Consider the following 23,296-nt stretch of genomic DNA (forward strand, 5'->3'; position numbering starts at 1 on the left):
TTTGAGTTAAGCAACGAGCGGTTTATCTATTGCTAAATGAGAGCTTGGGACGAGCGATGCTCACGGAGTCGCAGTCAGGCCGTATGTTCAATGGATGGACCTTAACGATTTGGATTTGGTATAGGTTTGTTGGTGTTGTCTCAGAAGACGAGACAGTGATGGGTATGTAACAGGTGTTGATGTAGGGGACGTGCAATGAGAGTAGCTTTATTCGGTGTTGTCTGGAAAGGTGGTTGTTGTTGATGGTGGTTAACAGGTGCTGTCAGGGCATTTTATGTCGTTCAGCCTCATCTGCAAGGTTCTTCAAACATACATTTTGAAAAAGCACTATTTATACGTAAGGTTACTATTTCCAAAATATTATCTACTGTACGATGCACGACGACCATTTTCCTGGTCGATTAAGCTTGTTTTAATTGTTGGTTGAGAGAGGAAATGTATGGTTTCTTGTTGTTGGAAGGAGTCATGCCAATGGTTTTTAACTATTTTTTTATATCATTTAAAAAAAAGTAATTTGTTTTCATAATGGATGACACGTACATCCAAAGTAAGTGGGTAAGTATTCAACATGTTTACTAATCCATACATTGATGATGCTGCCTTTTTTGTGTAATGTTGGTTTCTGGAGGCGGGGATATAAAGAGTCAAATAAGATATAAGGAAGTGTATCAAGACCAACACTACAACTTTCGAGGAATATATTGCACTTAGGAATATTTGCAAAGACATAAAATGTAGCCATCTTTCTTTTCCTTTTAATGCTTTTTATCAAAAGGCACGTAGCCCAGCTTATCTGTCTGGAAAATCTTTTGCAAGAATATGCCTTGTTTTGTACACAAACTTTTTACCAAGGCTCTCTAATCAACAGCATTTGTCGATTTTGATATAATTTCCTGGTTGTTCAGTGTCATTTCTCGACAAAACTAACAAGGTTTTATTCTTAATGAAAATAATCAGTGAGTTACAAGTTTAATGCAAACTGCTTGATTAAGCAAATCATCTTGTCTACACTTTTTAATTTAATTTCAAATTTTCTTCCAAATTGTATGTATGCTTTGATAATACTTGAATCAATGCCATTGCTGTCTGTCAGGCCTCTGTCTCATACATTTAAACATGGTCTTCGTTAAATTGATACTGGCTACTGGGCTTGTCTATTGTAGTATTGTATTCAATGTCACTGATTCAAAATTCACCAAATATCGAACTTCAAATTCAATCAGTGATATTTGTTTATTAAACTTGTATAAGGGTTGCCTATGAGAAGGCTGAAGTTGGGAACCCATATACTAGTAGTAAGTTAAAGACCCTTGCTAATAAATTTAGTAGTTGTCCTCTTTAACATGCCTATTCCTGGTGGTATTGTCCCATTTTTCAGTTGGACACAGTCTGCCTGTCATCTTTGGTCTAGTTACAAATATTACAATTGGATCTACAGGGACAAGCTTAGTTTATTGTTTTAAGGAATATCTTGATTAGAGGCACACGGTTAAAGCATTACAAACACTAAGTGAGAGACCAACAACGCCAATAAGTCACAGTTGGTGAGCGTTATAATGCTATGAATCGTGATGCTAACGATTATTGTTTGTCTTTAAAATAGTCAATGATTACGTCCTCGAGTTGTCAGCTATAATGTTTTGTTCTACTCCATCATCGTTACATTTTATAATGCCTCATATTTCAGTATTTGCTCTGTACACACGCAACAAAGCGGATTAAGGACTAACGAAATAGTGACATAATTTCCTTCCAAAATATATGGAACTATCATACACGATAAAAGATGGTCGCGTGTGTCCAGAGAAGTTGCGATGTAAATGAAATTTAAGATTGGTTTTCTTGAATGAGCACGAAAGAAGCCGTCAGAAATCCTGCACCGATCTATCCTACTCAAAGGTTTATCAAGATATTATTAGGATACTTCGGGTAATAGAGCGGTCATATAGGAGGGTCGCTCAATCAAGTTCACACTGTGATCTTTTTAATAATGCTTTATCTTCCTGTGTATCTGCACTGCGATCTATTTGAGATATTCCAAATGGGATTTGCAATTGCAAGAACTAGACCAAAACTGTTTTTAGTTACGATGCCTTATATTTAAAAGGATGTTCTACCACCGTCTCTGATAAATTAATGACAATTAACGGATCAGTTATTAAATATGACATCTCATCATTTACTCAGTACATTTCGCATGTCCATAAAGACTAGCAATGAAGATTAAAAACCTTTTTTCCATAAAGAGGAAAACTAGCATTTTGTATTTTTATTTAAAACGTAACGAATGGCTGGTTATTCCTTACATTTTGTCAGCTTTTAACACACGTATGTTTCCATGATGCATACGTTTACAATCTGTCGTCAAAGCCCAGCGATGGGGATGAAATTTGCATTTAAACTTACATATCTTGACAAACTAACATGTATGAATATTTTAACAGTAAAGCAGTCATTGTAGATTAAATATTATAATGCTTTGATTCCGAAGGTAGAACGCGATCATGACTTTTTTTCAAAAATCGATTTTTCCGCGAAGTCTTTCGTTATTCACGAATACATCTACGTTACGTTATCGACAAGAAAACCATATGTGCATGTGTTTTCTTTAAGAATGTTATGCTGATTAAACAAATCATGACAATCAACGCAGAATTGACAGAAAACATATTGTTTAATAGAACGCGATGATTTGGACATCCAGATAGAGACATAAGTGGTATACTTAAAATAATAGAAGCATCAGATGTGTTAGTTACACTGAGGAGTCCCTAACTAGGCTTATGCTACATTATGAGTGTACCAATTTTTAATATCAACTGAAAAAAGCTCATGGTCGCATTCTACCTTAAATACCCTTGGCCACTGCCTGTAACCAATTTACGTTATAACTGATAAACATTTAAACTTTTAAGAATATTAAAAAAAAGTTCGCAATGAAATAAAGAAAAAGTAAGAATATGTCCCGATCCACATTAAGTGAGCACTGCATCGAATATTCATTAGAACTACGAAATTAAAGTAATGCATATTTGTATATAGTAATAAATAAAACAATATTTTAATTTCAATCTCTTAAATACATTATAAGGTTATAAATACATAAAAAATATGTCATACAATTTATTCCATATTTGAGTGGGAGTGCTAAACTATGACGGGTTTGTTTCTTCCATTTTAATTTCCCGTGTTGGCTTCGTTTTTCTTCACAGTAATTGCCAGAAAATAAGTTTGCCAACGCCTACTGCAATATCTGCGGCGCATCATGTTAAGTGTCCAGACACAACCTAAATATCCGTAAAGGGCATTAAATAGTCTTCGAGATACAACCAACAACTGATATGGACTTGCTGCAAATGTATTTTGAAAACAAAAGTTACACTTAAGAATTAAAAGCTGCGATTTCTCGCTTTCCACAAAAAAAATCGAATTCGTCGATCGGTTTCATTTAATAAACCTCTATGTTTATACACACACATGATCTTTATAACAATGCTTTACGAAAGAAAGTAAAGCCGAAAGGTTGTAATCATTAACTGTTAGGGGAAAACATATAAGGTTGACATATCCATTAAGTGTTTTGTGGCAGACTCAAATACCTTGCTTGAATCTATACATCCTCAATGTCATCCACTTTATGTGTTTCGTGCCCTCTATCTCTCCATTGGATGTTTGACTCCATTTTCAGGGCTGTAATGAGGACTTCGAAAGTGTACACATAAAGCTGGTTAAAACTTTGTGTTTGAACAATTCCTCAACTGAATTAAAGACATCGCTTTATCTCCTAAACAAATGCAGTTATACAATAGAAACTAATGGAAATCCCACAGAAATCAATATGTGCAATTGTTTAATGGCCGAGGCAAGGACCATATGCCAAACAGATAGGAAAAGATGACAACGCAAACAGTTGCCTAACGGTTATCAGTAATGAATATATGTTTACTCACAGGTGTAAGTTTCATTGACCTGTTCCTGTCAATAACTACACACCCTTCCCCAAATATATTGCAGGTCTCAATGGTACAATGAAAATAACAGGGACAAACCCAGTACCCATTTTTAACAGAACACCCCGGTTATAAGCACGCCACTAAGGCATATCAAAACGTACACTGAAATATTAAATTTCATCAAAGAAAATACCTAAAACATGATAATTAATGATAAAGGCATTTCCATGATTGTTTTTTCGTTCATTAAATTTGTATACGTTAAGTTGCTAACTATTAAAATTATTCATTGTATGTTTTCAGACTTGCAAATAATCGAGGCGGGTGTGTGGTCTTTTGGGATGTAGTGTCAATGAAACTTCCACTGGCATTTTGGTAAAATGTGTTCTGAAAGAGATATGCTCCAAATTTGCAAACTGCCTCTTAAACATGATAATAGCAGTATCGGTTTGAGTGAAACTTTATATTGGTATCAATCATAATCGGAACGCTGCCAACGCCCCCGACATTTGGTCCAATTTAAATAAATTCTAACACGGTTCTCTGTTTTCAAGATTAAACACGTTCAGTATTCACGAAGAACGTAACAATTGACAATCGTTCCTTTTTTTTCTTCTGCCAGATTGTGTTTGAAGTTGACAACACTGATGAAGATACGGTTTAAGCGTAACACATGTTTTCCGATTGAGACACGTTCTCTTGAAACGTTTGATCAGGATAACGCAAACTCGCTGTTTCTCCAGACACTTGCCGCCATGTATCTCAGTAATTCGCTATATGGAAATCTAGACTATGCATTTGTTATATAAACAACATTAATTTATTTCAATAAATGGAAACTAGTAGTCTTAAAGTTGACTAAACCCTTGATTAAAAGCACAAGGGTCAATCGACAAACACGACAGGGTGACTCGAGATTGTGAAATACAACGTTATTGATGGTTTATGTCTTCTACACATGTGTATGTTTGAAGTCCTAGAACATCACTGCAATAAAGGCTCATTTATTATGATGAACAAATTTCGCACTCATATCATTTTCATCGTGAAGTGATGCAATACAATGATTCAACACCTCTAGCACAAAGAACAATGCCACCATATAATATGAAATAATAACACATTGCAACTGATGAATACATACAAATACCATCATAATGACTTAAAGCTGCAATCGCATAGATTGACAGCTTTGAATTTTGTTGTGGTTTTTGTTTCAGAATCATCAGACTTTGGTATCGATGTCTTTCAATTCTGTCATATAAAATAACTCACAATAGAACAAATCAAAATTGTTTGAGAAACTGGTTTTAAACAGAAAACATCAATTTTCGAACGTAAATATGAAACACTGTGATATTATATTCTGCAGTCTTGTGTCTCTGGTTTCCAGGCGTTTACGCAAAAATTGGCTTTTTCCAAAAGAAAAAAAAATAAGTAAACTATTGAAAAAGAAAATCAATTTGTGACAGTGCAGCTTAAAACAAAGGACTCAAATTAAGATCACGGGCTTCAAATGTTATTCTATAAGCTATATGTGAAAAATGAACATTTTGATTCAGCAAAGCAATAACTGCATTGTGTTGGTATTTACAAAAAATGAATTCAACCATTGTTAAATAATATATATCATTTACAATTACAATGCATTTGAATCTTTAAGTCCAAATTACTGTTTAACAAGAGACAAGTACCGTCACAGGATAGCATTACACATCGCTTATTGTAAATGTTGGCATAACCGCTCAGATACAGTTACTTTTCTCGAGATAATTACAAATTTCGTTGGCACAAATCGTGATTGTTTAATGTAAACACCTATCTTATCACATTATTGTAAATGAATATAACCCCTTTATTAAAAGAATAATCGTTTATGAATGAAACATAGCGAAACAAAAACTATTTTTTCATCAATTGAAATTCCGTTTAGCTAATAGCAAGACAGATATCTAAATAAGGATGTCGTTCAGGTGCCGTGCTACATTTCATGTCCGAGAAAGCTGTCGGCAGAATGAATGAGCTGCCATAACAATGTAAAAAGAAAGAAAATGGATATGGAATTGCGGCAAGTGTATGCGAAGACACCAAACTAGTCGTTCTCGTCGTCCGATATTGCTACTTACATAATCACATAATAATTCAATACGAGGGAAAAGTCGCGTAGATTTTGTGTATGCATATAAACTACTACTTAACTGTACTTTCTCAAGGCCTCTCAAAATGGACATTTACATCCTATTGTATAAGTTTGGTTAAGTTGTCCACAGGCTATCTTTCAGTTATTTTGCACATAAGAATGATTTTATTGCTTAATATATAGATGGATAATTTTTTTGACGAATCAATAAACGTTTTGGTTAACTTTCCAACGGTACCAGGATCGAACTGATCGCATTGCGGGTTCGTGAATGGCGTCCGTTCAAAGTTCTCCTGACCAAACCAAAGATCTAATTAGTTTTATACAAATGGCTACAAATTCGTCCCATGAAACGGACTCGAGAGTGATTTTATAAGCTACCAGCTTTTGTTTTAGTCGAAGTAAAATAAAAAGGCATTAACTCAACAACTGGAATGTATACAATTTTCAAAGTTCCATATGAGACGCTTAAGTTTGATAGTGACGAAATCCAATAGAGTATCACGTTTTAATCAGTTTCCTGCGAAGAAACAAGTATAGGGTGGTATTGAATATCCAACTATAGTTTATCTTGTTGCCATACATCATCAACTTATTCATAATATAGATCAGTTATTAATATAACTTTATCCGATTAGCTACATTGTTCTACGATTGAATTAAAACCAATATTGAATAACAAAAGAGTTGTCCGTTTCGAAAGTATTCGACATAGTTGCACAATGTGAAACTATGTGTTAATCAAAGTAACTTTGGTCGGATGCAAGTCATTATTCAATTGGTGACATGAATAACGATTATTTGATGTGTGCCTCCAAACAAGGTCATTGTTCGATATTTGGCCTAATGATTCCAGGGAATAATGCGAACAAGATTATTTTTATTCAGGCAGTATTGGGGTATAATATGATAGTCATTCAGTTTGTAGTTTTAATAAGATAACTTCACATTTCTGTATGTTTAAAATATCCATATTTAAAGTTTTCTGAGTAATTTTGTTTAATAATCAATTTTGTTACTTGAATTGGTCCCTTTTCTATTCACAAAAAGGACACTGCGACACTTATGAGGCTTTTTACGGAGAAAACAGATATCCTTTCAGTAGTTTAAACAATCAAATAGGAGTTGGAAAAAGATCAACAGTGTTCTGAAACGAACAATGGTTTCGTCTCATATAAAGACGCCAAGTACTGAACACAAATCACAATTTAGATCAACTGTGTTCCGAAACAAGCAATGCTTTCGTCTTATATAAAGACGTGACAAAATGAACACAAATCACTATTTTGTCATCGATTCGTTGTCCTTCTAAACTGTAATCTAAATTTACGTCCAAGCATTGTATGATTTACGGATAGATAAATAGGGATATATACCTGAATACTAATTAAATGCTGACGTAAAATGCAAAAACTGAGTTTGGTATGATGTCTAAGGTGTAATTTACGGAATACATCAAGACAATATGAAGAAGAAAAAGCACACATTTTAAGAATTTAAATACTAGAATATAATGCAAAAAATCTAGTACTTAATACATGTGTTCAAGTAGCCTTACCCCAGGGGTATATACATGTCTGTCACCGTTGTTTTTTTGATGTATTGCTTAATTTTTTTAATTTCGCTATTTCAAAATGTGCAGGTCTTCATTTCTAATACATCAAAAATATTGTCGAATCAGTTGCATATCATACCATATTACATGCATGAAACACAGGCATCCTCATTCCATTTGTAAATAAGAATACGATTGCATGTTACATTGATTTTATTTTAATTTTCGAGTATTAATGCCACCTAGCCATCAATCTTACACTAAAACTATACAAAGATGTTTTTTCATGAAACTCAATTTCTCGGTAAACAGATTTCACATCATCGTTAACATTCAATTCCAACATTAACTATGAATCATAATTTCCGATAAGGAATGATGGGTCTTAGGCAGCAATACTAGACACTCAAACAGGGAAATACGCAAAATCAACTTTTATATAATTATTCTATGACATAAATGATGTCATTGCATTAACAATATATTTTTGTACGCAACTATAGACGCTTATGCGTAATATCAATTAATGTTTTGAACTTGACTTCTCTCTGTAGGTTTCCTTAATTTGTGCACGGTTAAATTCCCATCTTCCATTTTACTATCATTGTACAAGCGTGGTTGTGTACCACTGTAGCAATTTTCTGATCCATTCATAGGGAAACAATAATATGTGGACGAAATCTTTAATGAAATGGGTTGACGGAGATATGCAGACGGAGCTCTAAATTAATTGGCTTGTTGTCACAATGGTAGTTTTTGGAGAGCTGTTGAACTAATTAAGGACAATGCGATGTCATAGCTCTTGTTTGTGTTAAGCGGTTAAAATGTTGCTGAATGAGAACTTAGAACGAGCGATGCTCGTGCTGTCGCAGTCAGGCCGAGTGTTCACAATGGATGGACCTAAACGATTCGATGTTGTTTAGGAAGGTTGGTGTTGTCCGAGAAGACGAGACCGTGATCGATGTGTAACAGGTGTTGATGTAGGGGAAGTGCCATGAAGGTAGCTTTACTCGGTGTAGTCTGAAAAGATGGTTGTTGTTCTTCTTGTTGTTGTTGTTTTTGTTGGTTGTGGTGGTATTGAACAGGTGGCATTTACTGTGTCTAATATTCATTCAGCCTCATCAACAAGGTTCTTCAAACATACTTTTTGAAAAAGCACTATCGATATTTAAGGTTAATATATCCCAAACAGTATCTACAGTACGATGTACGACGAGCATTTTCATGGTCGATGAAGCTTGTTTTAATTGTTGGTTGAGAGAGGAAATGTATGGTTGCTTGTTCTTGGAAGGGGTAATGCCAATGGTTGAGCATTGAGCTTGTAAGAGAATGTAGGTGAAAACAGGATGATATCTCTTTACTGGAAATAGATGCTCTCAGACGACATAGTGTCAGGGGTCTTATTCCAGGAAATTCGTAATCGTTTCATTCGTAGCAGCTTGTTTTTCACTGATGAATCCTGTCTGATTACTCTGTATACAAGTAATGGATTGGATCAGAGGCATGAAGGATTTTGGTCTTGTATGAATTATTTATTCCTTTAATGAAAAAATACACTTCTGGCTCCAAAGCCCGTCTTTTTATTATTAAAACAATCGAGTTATTGTTTGATACTGGTGTCGTATTCTGACAAAACGTTAACCATGAATAAACACCTTCAATATACGAAAATTCAAATTGGTATAGTTGAAGCCATCCACTATATACCCCTGTCAAGACCGATACCTCTCGTTTATAACATTCATGTTACCATTAATCCAACCAACCCATAACATTGCATTTGCATAAACTCTATATCTTCAAAATTAATATCTTACACTACTTCCAATGTTTTTGATGTTTAAATGCTTATGGCAAAAACAGTTCAATGAGTATTTTATGACTTATTTCAATTTATTGCTCTGCATAAAACACTGCTACATATTGTGACTCAGAGCAACCCTGTAATAATCCTGTAGTAATAATGTTAAAAAAAACCTACCAGACAGCACTTACCAGTTCATCTGTTGTTTCTGTGTCCTTCACTTTCTTGCTAAGCCCTCTTCTCAAGTTATTGTAAATATCCTCTGAAGGGCCGACTACTCCTGTGCCCCTTCGGCTAGTTGGAACGGGGGACATCGATCTAAATGGCGGCACAATACTAGTTTCTGAACCAAGGGAACCGGCCCTGCTCTGACGTCCACCTGGTACCTTCAACATTCTTTTATTCAGTCCTCTACCTTTGTAAACAGTGTTGAGTTTTGTTTTAATTTCAGCCACTTGAGTCCCAAGACTTTATATTGCAGAATTCAGTGTGTGTTCTAGTTTTGGATTTTTCGCCACCTGGTATGATAAATATTTACACCATTTTCCGGTACAATATTACGGTTAACGTAACGTCAGTATGGTTTACTTATTCCGTCAGAATTTTTCCGGTGATAAAATGACATTTATTGTCCCTTGTACATAACATCACCATTGTGTACATGTGTTTAAATACATATATAGAAATCCTTTAATTTCTTAACGCTATGCACACAACTTGTTCATCTTTGCCACACACTGTAATCAGCAATTCTGCTTTTAGAGGAAGACTAGGGCTTCAAGGATTACAACGCACATTTTTATTATTTTCGTTAATGTTTAATGAGATTATCTATGTACTGCTTTCTTGTTTTGCTGCCTAATCAATTACTTTACCCAATCTATTGTGATTTTCTACTCTTTTAGCACGATTCATCATTATTCGAGGTGTTCGATATATTTTTATTTGTTTATGGCGCTATTTTGACATATCATATGGTCATATAAAATGTTATGGAGTCAGCAATTGTTGATTTTATTACTAAATCAATAATCATGTCTGTTTACAACACCCTCACAATAACAATATATTCCTGAAATAGACAGATGATCAATAAACATTGTGCCGCGATTGCCAGACATTTTGTTGCAGAAAACCAGAGGTTTCTCACCGATACTATACATTATTAAGTTGAATTGTACTAAATAAAATACTTAACAATACAGTTTGTGCAGTAGTGCTAACTTGTAAAATATGACTTACAATTAATTAAAGTCTCTGACATTTTCAATAACCTTGATTTTTATGCTGAAGAATCCCATTCAAATAAGGTATTATTAGAAAGAAATTTAATTGCTGATTACTCGTGTTGCTTTTACAAGTGTTACTACAGAAAGTTACTATAGTTTGTAAATTTGCTCTGGACTTCTATTGAAATAGGACTTTCATGGTTTGCAATCAATTGTATCCTAAAATAATTGGTTTCGCTGATTCCCGGTCCTGCTATTAAACGAAATTGTTCAACTGTAAATAATTTTCGCCCTGTCGCTCCAAATAAATTTTGCTAATTTTTTTTTGAAGCCTTCAGAAATTTTATTCGTTAAAATAAGCTGTGAACATATTGTGAACATGTATGAACACTCAAACATATGTCCATTAACACCACAAATCGTTTCAGTGAACACATACACGGATAAAATGTTTATATTTCCAGTCAATGTGCATTGGTCTACAGTCTGATATTAGCATCGAAACTGAAAATAAACTGAAAATATGTTATGTTGTTATATCAGGCAGTCAGTGTTGAAATGTATATGTCTCTGGACTTGTTTTTGAAGTTTGCAAAGTTATTTTATGGGAAGCCAAACACCCCCATTTTACACTATATACTTATACCTATACACTTATATACACTCATTACAATTACTTTATTGAAAAATGATAATCTATGAATGCTATTAATACTTTTGTATATTCAAAGTACATATGGAAACAGTAAATTTTTCGTGTTATTTATTTTGGTAGATCACTTTCTGAATCTTGACTTGACACCCTTGTAGAAATGGGTTCCAAAGGAGTCCGCCTCAAAAATAAGCTAGTTCGCTAGCTCCATTAACATTCTGTTTAAATTTTGATTCATTGTGTTTTGGAAAGGGCTTTAACTTGGACGAAACGCTGAACACATTAACAGCATTTGTTTTCATTAATGAACTATCAATATCCCTATGTATGTTTGAAATAGATTGACAAATTGCGCAAACAAAATTTGCTTACGGACTGATAGACGACCAAGGTTTCAAAAACTAAAGTACTTAGTTGAAACTTCAGATATCTAAGTTCTGTATGAAGGTCACACATGTCAAATAGTTGAAGTGTTTCGTTTTGTCAACTATGTTTGCAAGATAAATAGCAATGTAACCAAAATATCTATTTGACACAAAATATAGATGACACTATGACACTTTCCCTTTACGACTAAGATATTTAATGTAACGAGCCCCAGCTCCAAAACATAACCAAGACATTAACGTACATTTAAAATTACATTCGATAAGCAATCTTTCTTGGACGCCGAATAAACACTTGGAAATGCATTCTTTAAAAATCTTGAAGTATAAATGTTGATTGTTTTTCACTCACTGGCCATATGTGGCATTTCGAGTAATGTTATTTGCACCAATAAACAGACAATAGACAGACCCTAAATATAATATTGAGCACATTAAACAGATAGCTGCATTCTCACTCTAGACGGAATACAGCATATCGGTTTCGACCGTCTCCAGACAAATACCAGAATGCTGGTATTGTTTTAGCATGACTCAATGCAATCAGTCGCTATGTTCCCTGCAGAAAATTAAACCCTAAAGGGCAAAGCATAGCAGCACTGATGATGCGATACGCTATGATGACCTACACTTTAAATAATATGTCAATCTGTTAATAATACCTTACGCAATAAACAGCTATTCGATCGGTGCATATTCACAAACTCCTTAAAGATCTCCACCTAATTAATGAGAGGCTTACTCAGGATTCCTGGTATTTCGAGTTAAGACCAGTTTTGACACATATGTTCCTCTGTATATATTCAACTTCAATCCTACTGCAAGCCACTGTCCAGAGTGAGCATTTATGCCATTTTGTGTATACTGTTAACACTATTATCGGTATATGTAAGATAAGAAGACGTGTACTAATATTAGTTTCTAGCAATATCCCTAGAACTTACTATATATACATAATATAAAGGGCGTTTATTGTATACCTTAAGATGACATACTAAATGCTTAATCGAAAAGTACCTTACAATCTGACCTATTATGCAACGCATACTGCAGTGGCCCAGTAGTTCAGAATGTCATCATTTTCGGTGCAGAACTTATAGAAATTCGTTTAGACTCAATAAACACAATTATGCTCTCGATAAACCTTGAATCGACATTCTTCATATTAATGCAATATATTGCAGCCACTGCGACATTTGGCTACCTCAATTCAAGAACTCTTTAACAGTGTATATTTATATATGCAGTATTTTTTCTTTTAGGATGACTATTTAAAGCTGCTCATCTATGATACAGTCCATTGTAAAGCATATAGAAATTCAGCTCGTGAATGATAATTACATAAGCAAACTACCTCAGACTTCTTTATGCACTCTTAATTAATTCAAAATGCAAACATGAGTAATGACTAAGCCGCCATCATGAACTCTTCACAATCACATTCCTTAAAATAAGCATCGCAAAACTCGAACGTACTAAATCGTAGCATTTTCAAAATGTGAAAAGTTTTACGGAAATAAACTACATGTTTCATTCATAAAAACGTTCAAACGTTGATGTGTTTCTGAGAGCTAAATAAAATATTTGCATTCAAACACAACAGAATACAACAAAATACAAGAAATTTCAGATGACAGACACTATCTAAAGAACGATGTATTATGGCTTTTTGGTGATTGCTATTTTAAGACAGTTTTATGCATTTTTTTAACGACGAATGGAATTGAAGCAACAGTTCTTCTACATCTTCCTGATTTGAAGATAAGATATATTTGATTGGATATATTTTAACCTTTATGCATCAAACCATATTGAAACGGAATGTCAACAACTCCTTGATTAAATATTCCCCCGTTAAATTGGCCACATCAAAAATGTAGCAAAGATCGTTATGTTTTACCCTTTCAAAATCTTAAAAACGTTTTAATTAATTGGCCTCATTTGCGAACATAGTATTAATGAAAACTATTTAAGAGATGTAAGTCTTCAGAAAGTACATGATGCGATTGCATATATTGTCAAACAATATAACCAAAATATGTCCATGCAAATGTCAAAATTTACTTTCTTGATTTTTTGTAACGCAACAATTATCTCTAGCTTCAACATAAACGTAGTTTTCCTATGTTGAGATATTTGGGCGCCCGTTCTTTGGTATGAACGATGCCATTTAACTATCACTTAAACAAGTAAAAATGAAATAATTTAACAATCGACACATTGCCTATGCATCGGTTCCAATACTCGGTAACATTTAATGAGCGTTTTTTGGTTCAGTTATTTCTTTATTTTATTTTTAAATCTTTGTTCTAATCAAAACGCCAGAATTAAAATGAAATCAGATTTCAGCTCATTTTTGGGAAGTGTGATAAGACCATTCAAGTGTTCATTTTTATATAACGGATTCTATAATCATATCGGAAAATTACAAATTGTGGAATTTTCCGTCACTTTAAATTTTACGACAGCTTGACAGAAATAAATGTTAATCGTCGTTAACCTGTATCAAACTGATACGATTAGACAAATTATATCGCATGGAATGGTATTGTATTCGTTGAGTTATTTTCTGGAACGGCTAGGTGTTTTTGGTGAGTCTTTTAACGTTCTTTTAGTTATTATCTTATACGACTTGGATATTTCCGTTGATGTTTAACGATTCATTGTCTTTATCAAGTCTGGAACGGTTGGCTATTATCTCTGTAACCATTGTCAATAACTCAATATTAGATGTGTTCAACGAAGAAAATACCATGAATATATATTTATATTTAAATGCTTTACGTGCGTTTTCAATGAAAATATTCTCAAACTTCATTAGAACAAAATCACAAACAGGGACTTTTAAATATAAGTATAGTTAATATGTTGATAGGACGAACCTAGGGTACAAAGCACTCTAAATTCTAGAACTATCTATACCATATTAATCAGTTATGTATCTAATATGTTCAATTTTTTAACAAAAGGGACAAGTACGCACGTTGTTTTATCTTTTTTTCTGATTTCTATTCATGAGTTGGAAGATTTTGTTAACAGTTCACTGATTAAATGAAGGAACCAATTTATATGGTAAATTCTTTGATTCAAACGTACCGAGTACAAAAATGTTACTTAAAATGTACTGAATTGGATTTCAGGTACGGCAATTCTGGCAAAAGGTAGGTTCTTTAGCGTCTTAGCAATATTGAACATTAATAATGTTACAGAATGATCATATCAGGCCTGAATCTGGGTAACATTCAAAAAAGTTTAGAACATCTAAAAGATGATATCCTTTTCACTCCCGAAGAAGACCGTCAATATAATAAAACAGTAGTTTAAATCTTAGGTTAAAAGATACACTGTAGATATTTCATTATTGTCCATATCTGATTTATGATTGTATCTCATCTTCTGATCACCCAAGAGACCACGTTAACTAATTAAATAACAATATAATTTAAATAGCAAAACTCTAAATATCAAAACAGTAATCCGATATGTCAGTCTGTTTGCAGACAATCATCATCAATAATGCATTAAACCTGGCTGCAAACAAGTTACATGGTGATCTGTTGCAGTTTGACATTTTAATATAAAACGTAATTAACGATGTGTTGTTAGAAAACACACACCTAAATATCACGACCACATGTTTATGGACAAGGTTTTCAACTCAAATTTTAAAAAGGCGCATTTTTTCAGTCTTGCAATCTAAATTGGAAGTCAAACTGCATCATTAACAACATTATATATTCGGTCTTCATAATTCTATTTTGATATTTACATTTCGAAGAGAACGATAATTCATGCCTTTTTACACCTGCTTTACACATTTCATATACCAAGTAAAAGCTAGAAGAATTTCAAACTATACTGTAACTAGTATAGTGAAATATAACACAAATAGACTGAGCCCATGAAGTGGAAAACACATTTTAGGTTGCAGAACTTATTTCTATTTCATTATAACGAAATATTTAGTTGCAATATTATGATAAACGGAAATGAATTTTGTTATAATTGAATGATATTTTGTTATATCGGAATTATATTTCGTTAAAATGAAAAACGAATTCTGTCTCCGACATGTTGACTGATTATTTACTACGTATTCATGGCTGCTTTTGCATCTATCTTTTATGTTTCATTTACTTTTTATATCAGTGTAAACATGTAGTTTGATGAAAACATGTCATCGAATATCATAAAGTCTTTTCAGTTTGCCATCAATTACATTATATAAAACAACGGTAATTCCAAGCTTATGGTTGTATATAGAAGATCCTTTAAGATATGTAATTAAGGAATAAAACGAATCGATGGTAATTAAATCATAAGCTTCGATGTAGTTATGGTATCGTTGCCTATGACTATACGTTGATTCAGTTTTAATATAAAATTTAAAAGTTGGTTCAAGACAACACACAGATTGACGCCCCAATGTTTTGTGGCTAAATGGTTTATAATTGTGTTATTTTATTTATTATAGGTTAAACAGTATTTTATTTTAACTTCCTTTTTTAAATTATAATTCGTTATAATTATAGTAATATAGTAGATCTACGCATGGACCATCCTGCTTATGTTTAATGTCCTTGTTTGTCTGATTTTGGTTTCTGGAGATTGCGGCCTAAAACGTTCCTTGTCAGGCGCACCGTACCTTCGTAGAATGATTTGCTACTAAATTTGTTCCCGTTATTTCCAGTTTGGTATTTAATTCAAGGTCACTGATTCAACAATACACCTAATATATAATAATCGGTTAGCATACCAGGTACACATGTAAAGCGAGATTTGTATGGGTAAGTACATAATTCTACATGTAGTGGTTCGCAATCTCTCTAATAACGACCCAACTACCATGTAAACTATCTAGATTAGCCCCTACACGAGAAACTGCTACCACTTAATGACTAAATCTTTTACAAGTTTTGTTATCAAATTTGAAAGTTGTTTTTAATTGTTCATATTTGTTGATAAAAACAAACAAAAAACAAAACAACACAAACTGTTGCCCAAATAAGATTCGGCAAAAATAGTTAACTGCAGTGTTAGCTCTGAGAAAATTATATTTTTAAGTTAAACACTATTTCATTTATATCATTTTTGTAAATGGAGTTTAGTTTCATAATGAATGATACGTACATCCAAAATCAGTGTGCAAGTATCCATCAAACAGCACTACTACGCGTTGACCACCCTGCCTTGTTTGTGTAATGTTAATTTCTGGAGGCGGGGTTAAAAGGCCAAATAAAATATTTGGAAGAGTATGATGTATAATTGCTGTTGTATCAAGACCAACATTGCAACCTTCGAGGATAATATCGCACTTAAGACATAAAAAGAAGCCTCCCTTCTAGTCATGAGAATTTATTTTCATGAAAAGTCACTCAACATAGCTTATTTGTCTGTAACAAAATATACAAGACTTATATAAGTTTTATGAAGCCTCTCTTTTTAGCAGCATTTTTCAATTTTGATATAATGTCCTTGTTATTCAATGGCATTTCACAATTTTATAATAAGGTTTGGTTTTATTCTTAATGAAAGTAATCAGTGAACGTCAAGTTAAATGCAAACTGTTTGATTAAGTAAATTATATTGTCTGCACTATTGACTGCTTTCAATATTTAAGGAATTCAATTTAAATTTTCTTCATTTGACATCCAGATCGTTTGTACGCTTCGGTAAAATTTGGTTCCATAGATTTAGTGTCTGTTAGGCCTCAGTCTGATGCATTTAAACATGGTCTTCGTTTAATTAATACTGGCTACTGGGCTTGTCCCTAAAGACAACATTGTAGTATTTTATTCAAGGCCCATGCTACTAAACATAGTTATTGTCTTCATTGACATGCCTATTGCTGGTGGTAATGTCGCATTTTTCAGTGGGACACAAGTCTGTCTTGTCATCTTAGATCTAATTGCAATATTACATATAAACAACAACACGCCAAATAAACTTTATTGTTTTAACGTAGATCATTTCAGAGGTACATAACAGACACTAAGCGCGAGACCAACAACGGCAATAAGGCACAGGTGGCGAACGTACACGTTGCTATGAATCGTGACGCTAACGATCATTGTTTGTCTTTAAAATTAATCAATGATTACGTCCTAGAGTTGTCAGCTATAATGTTTTGTTCTACTCCATCATCGTTACATTTTATATTGCCTCATATTTCAGTATTTGCATTGCAAACACGCACCAAAGCGGATTAAGGACTAACGACGTGGTGGCATAATTTCAGTCCAAAATATATGGAACTATGATACAAGATAAAAGATGGTCTCGTTTGTCCAGAAATGTCGCGTTGTAAATGAAATTTAAGATTGTTTTTCTTTAATGAGCACGAACAGATGCCGGACATAAATCCTGCACCGATCTATCTTACTTAAAGGTTTATCAAGATATTATTAGGATACTTCCGGAAATAGAGCTGTCATATCGGAGGGTTCCTCAATCAAGTTCACACTGTTTTGTTATAATGCTTTATCTTCCTGTATCTAAAAGGTTGTTCTACCACTATCTCTGATAACTGTATGACAATCAACCGATCAGTTATTAAATACGACATTTCATCTTTTACAATGTACATTTTGCATTAAGACTAAAAATAAAGATTTAAAACCTTTTATACACAAACAGTCAACCGGCATTTTTTTCGTATTTGAAACGCAACGAATGGCTTGTTATTCCTTACATTTTGTCAGCTTTTGATACACATATGTCTGCATGATGCATACGTTTACAATATGTGGCCAAACGGTGTCAATATTGAATGCATCAATAAATGTTTTTTGCATTTATAATCGCATATCGTGACATAATAACATATATGAATGTTCTAACAGTAAAGCAGTCATTATTGTAGATTAAATCTCATATTACTTTGACTCCAAAGGTAGAACGAGATTATGACATTTTTCAAAAGGTGTTTCAAAACTCGAATTGCCACTACGCTACGTAAAGTATCAATAAGAAAACCATATTTTCATGGTTTTTCTGTAAGAATGTTATGCTGATAAAGTATCATAACAATCAACGCAGAATTAACAAAAGCATAGTTTTTAAAAAAACGCGATGATTTTACCGGACATACCGCGACTTTAAATACCCGTGACCATTGCCTGTACCCAAATGTGTAAGTTTTTACTGAAGTTCATTTACATTTTAAAACAATATTTAAACAAATGTTCGCAATGCAATGAAAAAGTAAGAATATGCCAAGAGCAAAATTATATGTGCAGTGCAGCGAATATTTATCAGAACTACGAAATTTAAGTTATACATATTTAGCAATAAAAATAAATAAAAAAATATTTAAATTTCTTGTATACATTATCAAAACATAAATCACTTTATATGATTGCTCCTTGATGGACTGATAAACGACTAGGTTCAAACGATGCTTCAGGATGACATTTTGCTTACTTGTCTGTTAGTTTATAAGAGAGTTCATAGTGTTGATCATATGTTCAGTCTTTTATCCAATATCAATGTTTATGTAACGAATTGCCTGTCCTCTTCGGACACGGATCATTCTAGTTTGCTCAAAATGTTGTTTTATATACATTTTTACAAAGATCAAACATACTACTCCGAATGAACGCGACAAGATGTTATCCGGATTTCCTTCACCGATCTATTTTACTCAAAGGTTTATCAGGAGAAGATTCTGATAAATCGGTAAATGGAATCGTATACTCACGTCAATTAAAACACCGTCCTATAATGTATGTGTACAGCAAATATTTTATCTTTTCCCAAAACTAAGTTGCCATGAACTAAAACATGGTATTGGCAGTATCAGTCATAGATGGTGAACGAAATGTGTTGGATATGTAAGTATCCAACGAGAAACACGGAGATTTAGGTTGTGTCTGGACACTTAACATGATGCGCCGCAGATATTGCAGTAGGCGTTGGCAGAATTATTTTCTGGAACTACTATAAATACAAAACAAAGCCAACATGGGAAATTAAAATGGAAGAAACAAACGCGTCATGTTTTGGCACTCCCACTCAAATGTGAAATAATTTGTATGAAATAGTTTTATAGCTGTCTATAAAGTTGTCTGTTTGTTAAATAATAACACATGGAAACAACAAGGACATTCCTGTAGGAAAGCATTCACTTCAGAACCTGTTAAAAGGCACAATGGCCAAGGCCAAACAAGAAACACAACCCTACACCACAACAGACTTCAAATGTCAGAAACCGAGTACGATGTACTTTCCGCCACCTGTACAATTAGTTACGTTCAACATTGAATAATCCTCAACAATTTCACAGAAGTGTAATTTGTTGCTTAAACTTCATGATAAATATTTTATTCATCTCGCTGGTACATAAGGGCATTAAATAGTCTTCGAGATTCAACAAATAACTGATGTGCGCTAGCTTGCTACAAATGTACTTTGAAAACAAAAGTTGCACTTAAGAACTAAAAGCCCCAATTTCTCGCTTTCCACATTAAAAACAAATCAAATTCGTCGATCGGTTTCATTTAATATTCCTCTTTGTTCATACACACTCATGACATTTAGTTTAAACATATTTATTTTACAACGATTGTGAAACTAGTTATTACAACATTATATTAATCACTCTCGTTGGCAAGATTTTACGCGATAGTGTGGTCATGTGTAGTCGGGGAAACCGGAGAACCCGGAGGAAACTCACTTGTCCGGCTTGGTGACAACAAACCGAGAAACAAACCCGGGTCGCCTAGGTGAGAAGCGAGTGCGCTAACCAATGCGCTAACCGGACAACATGATATTTATAACAATGCTTTACGAAAGAAAGTAAAGCCGAAAGGATGTAATCATTAACTGTTAGGGGAAAAACATAGCAGGTTGACATATCCATTAAGTATTGATTTTTTTCACATTTGGTGGCAGACTCAAATACCTTGCTTGAATCTATGCATCCTAAATTTTACCCACTTTATGTGTCCGTGCCCTCTATCTCTCCACTGGATGTTTGTCTCTATTTTCAGGCCTGTAAAGATGACTTTAAAAGTGTTCAAATTTATCATAGAATAAAGCTGGTTAAAACTTTGTGTTTGAACAATGCCTCAAGTGAATTAAAGACAAAGTTTTATCTCCTAAACAAATGCAGTTATACAATAGAAACTAATGGAAATCCCACATAAATCAATATGTGAAATTGTTTAATGGCCGAGGCAAGGACCATATGCCAAAAGATAGGAAAAGAAGACAACAGTTGACTTATATATATATACATAGTGTCAATACTCTGGTGTGGGCAAACTATAGACGAGTATGCGTAATACCATTTAATGATTTGAACTTGACTTGTCTCTGTAGTTTTCCTTACTCTGTGCACGGTAAAATTCCCATTTTCCATTGTACTATCATTGTACAATCACGGTTGCGTACCACTGTAGCAGTTTTCTGATCCATTCATGGGGAAACAATAATATGTGTACGAAATCTTTAATGAAATGGGTGGACGGAGATATGCAGACGGAGCTCTGAATTAATTGGCTTGTTGCCACAATAGTGGTTATTGGAGAGCTGTTGAACTTATCAAGGTCAATGCGATGTGGTAGCTTTTGTTTGAGTTAAGCAACGAGCGGTTTAACTGTTGCTGAATGAGAGCTTAGAAGGAGCGATGCTCGTGATGTCGCAGTCAGGCCGTGTGTTCAATGGATGGACCTAAACAATTTGGATGTTGTATAGCGAAGTTGGTGATGTCCCAGAAGACGAGACAGTAGGGATGATATAACAGGTGTTGATGTAGGGGAAGTGCCATGAAGGTAGCTTTACTGGAAAGATGATTGTTGTTGTTGATATTGTTGATGATGATGGTGGTGGTGAACAGGTTTTTTCAGGGCATTTACTGTGTCTAATATTCGTTTAGCCTCATTAACAAGGTTCTTCAAACATACATTTTGAAAAAGCCTTATCCATATTCAAGGTTAATATATCCCAAATATTAACTACAGTACGATGTACGACAAGCATTTTCAGGGTCGATGAAGCTTGTTTTAATTGTTGGTTGAGAGAGGAAATGTATGGTTGCTTGTTGTTGTAAATGGGTAATGCAAATGGTTGAGGATTGAGCTTGTTAGAGAGTGTAGGTGAAAACAGGATGATATGTCTGTACTGGAAATAGATGCTCTCAGACGACAGTGTCAGGGGTCTTATTCCAGGAAATTCGCAATCTTTTCATTCGTTGCAGCTTGTTTTCACTGATGAACCCCGTCTGATAACGCTGTATACAAGTAATGGATTAGACCAAAGGCATGAAGGATTTTGGTCTTGTATACATTTTTTATTCCTTTAATGAAAAAACACTTTTGGCTCCAAAGCCCGTCTTTTTATTGTTGAAACAATCGAGTTATTGTTTGACGGTGGTGTCGTATTCTGACAAAACGTTAATCTTGACCATGAATAAAAACCTTCAATATACGAAAATTCAAATTGGTATACTTAAAGCCATCCACAAAATACCCCTTTCAAGACCGATACCTCTCGTTTATAACATTCATGTTACCATTGATCCAACCAACTCATAACATTGCATTTGCATAAACTCTATATCTTCAAAATTAATATCTTTACTTCCAATGTTTTTTTAAGTATTCATGCTAATGGCAGAAACAGTTCAATGAATATTTTGTGACTTATTTCAATTAACAGCTCTCCATAAAACACTGCTACATATTGTGACTCAGAGCAACTCTGTAATAATCCTGTAGTAATAATGTTTTAAAAAAACCTGCCTTACAGCACTAACCTGTTCATCTTTTGTTTCTGTGTCCTTCACTTTCTTGCTAAGCCCTCTTCTCAAGTTATTGTAAATATCCTCTGAAGGGCTTACTATATATGTGCCCCTTCGGCTAGTTGGAACGGGGGACATCGATCTAAATGGCGGCACAATACTAATTTCTGAATCAAGGGAACCTGCCCTGCTCCGACGTCCACCTGGTTACTTCAACCTACTTGACACTTTTTATAGTCTACCTTTGTGAACAGTATTGAGTATTGTTTCAATTTCGGTAACTTGAGTCCCAAGTTTTATATTGGAAAATTATGTTTGTGATCTAGGTTTGGATTTTTCGCTGCCTAGTATAATAAATATCTACATTATTTATCGTAACAATATTATGGTTAGCATCAGTATGGTATACACATTCCGTCAGATATTTTCCTATGATAAAATGACACAAATTATCCTTTGCACATAACAACACCATACATAGTGTGCATATGTTTAAATACATATATAGAAATCCTTTAATTTCTTAACGCAATGCACATAACTTGTTAATCTTGACCACACATTGTAATTAGCAATTCTGCTTTTTTTTTAGTTCTTCAAGGATTACAACGCACCTTTATTTTATTTTTGTTAATGTTTAATGAGATTATCTATGGACTGCTTTCTTGTTTTCTGCTGCCTTATCAATTACTTTATCCAATCTATTGTGATTTTCTACTCTTTAAGCACGATACATCATTATTCGAGATGTTGGCTATTTGTATTTGTGTTTGGCGCTATTTCAGCATTTCATATGGTCATATAAAATGTTTTGGGATTTGCAATTGTTGATTTTA

Source organism: Mya arenaria, chromosome 4, assembly GCF_026914265.1.
Source record: "Mya arenaria isolate MELC-2E11 chromosome 4, ASM2691426v1".
NCBI classification, from domain to species: Eukaryota; Metazoa; Mollusca; class Bivalvia; order Myida; family Myidae; genus Mya; species Mya arenaria.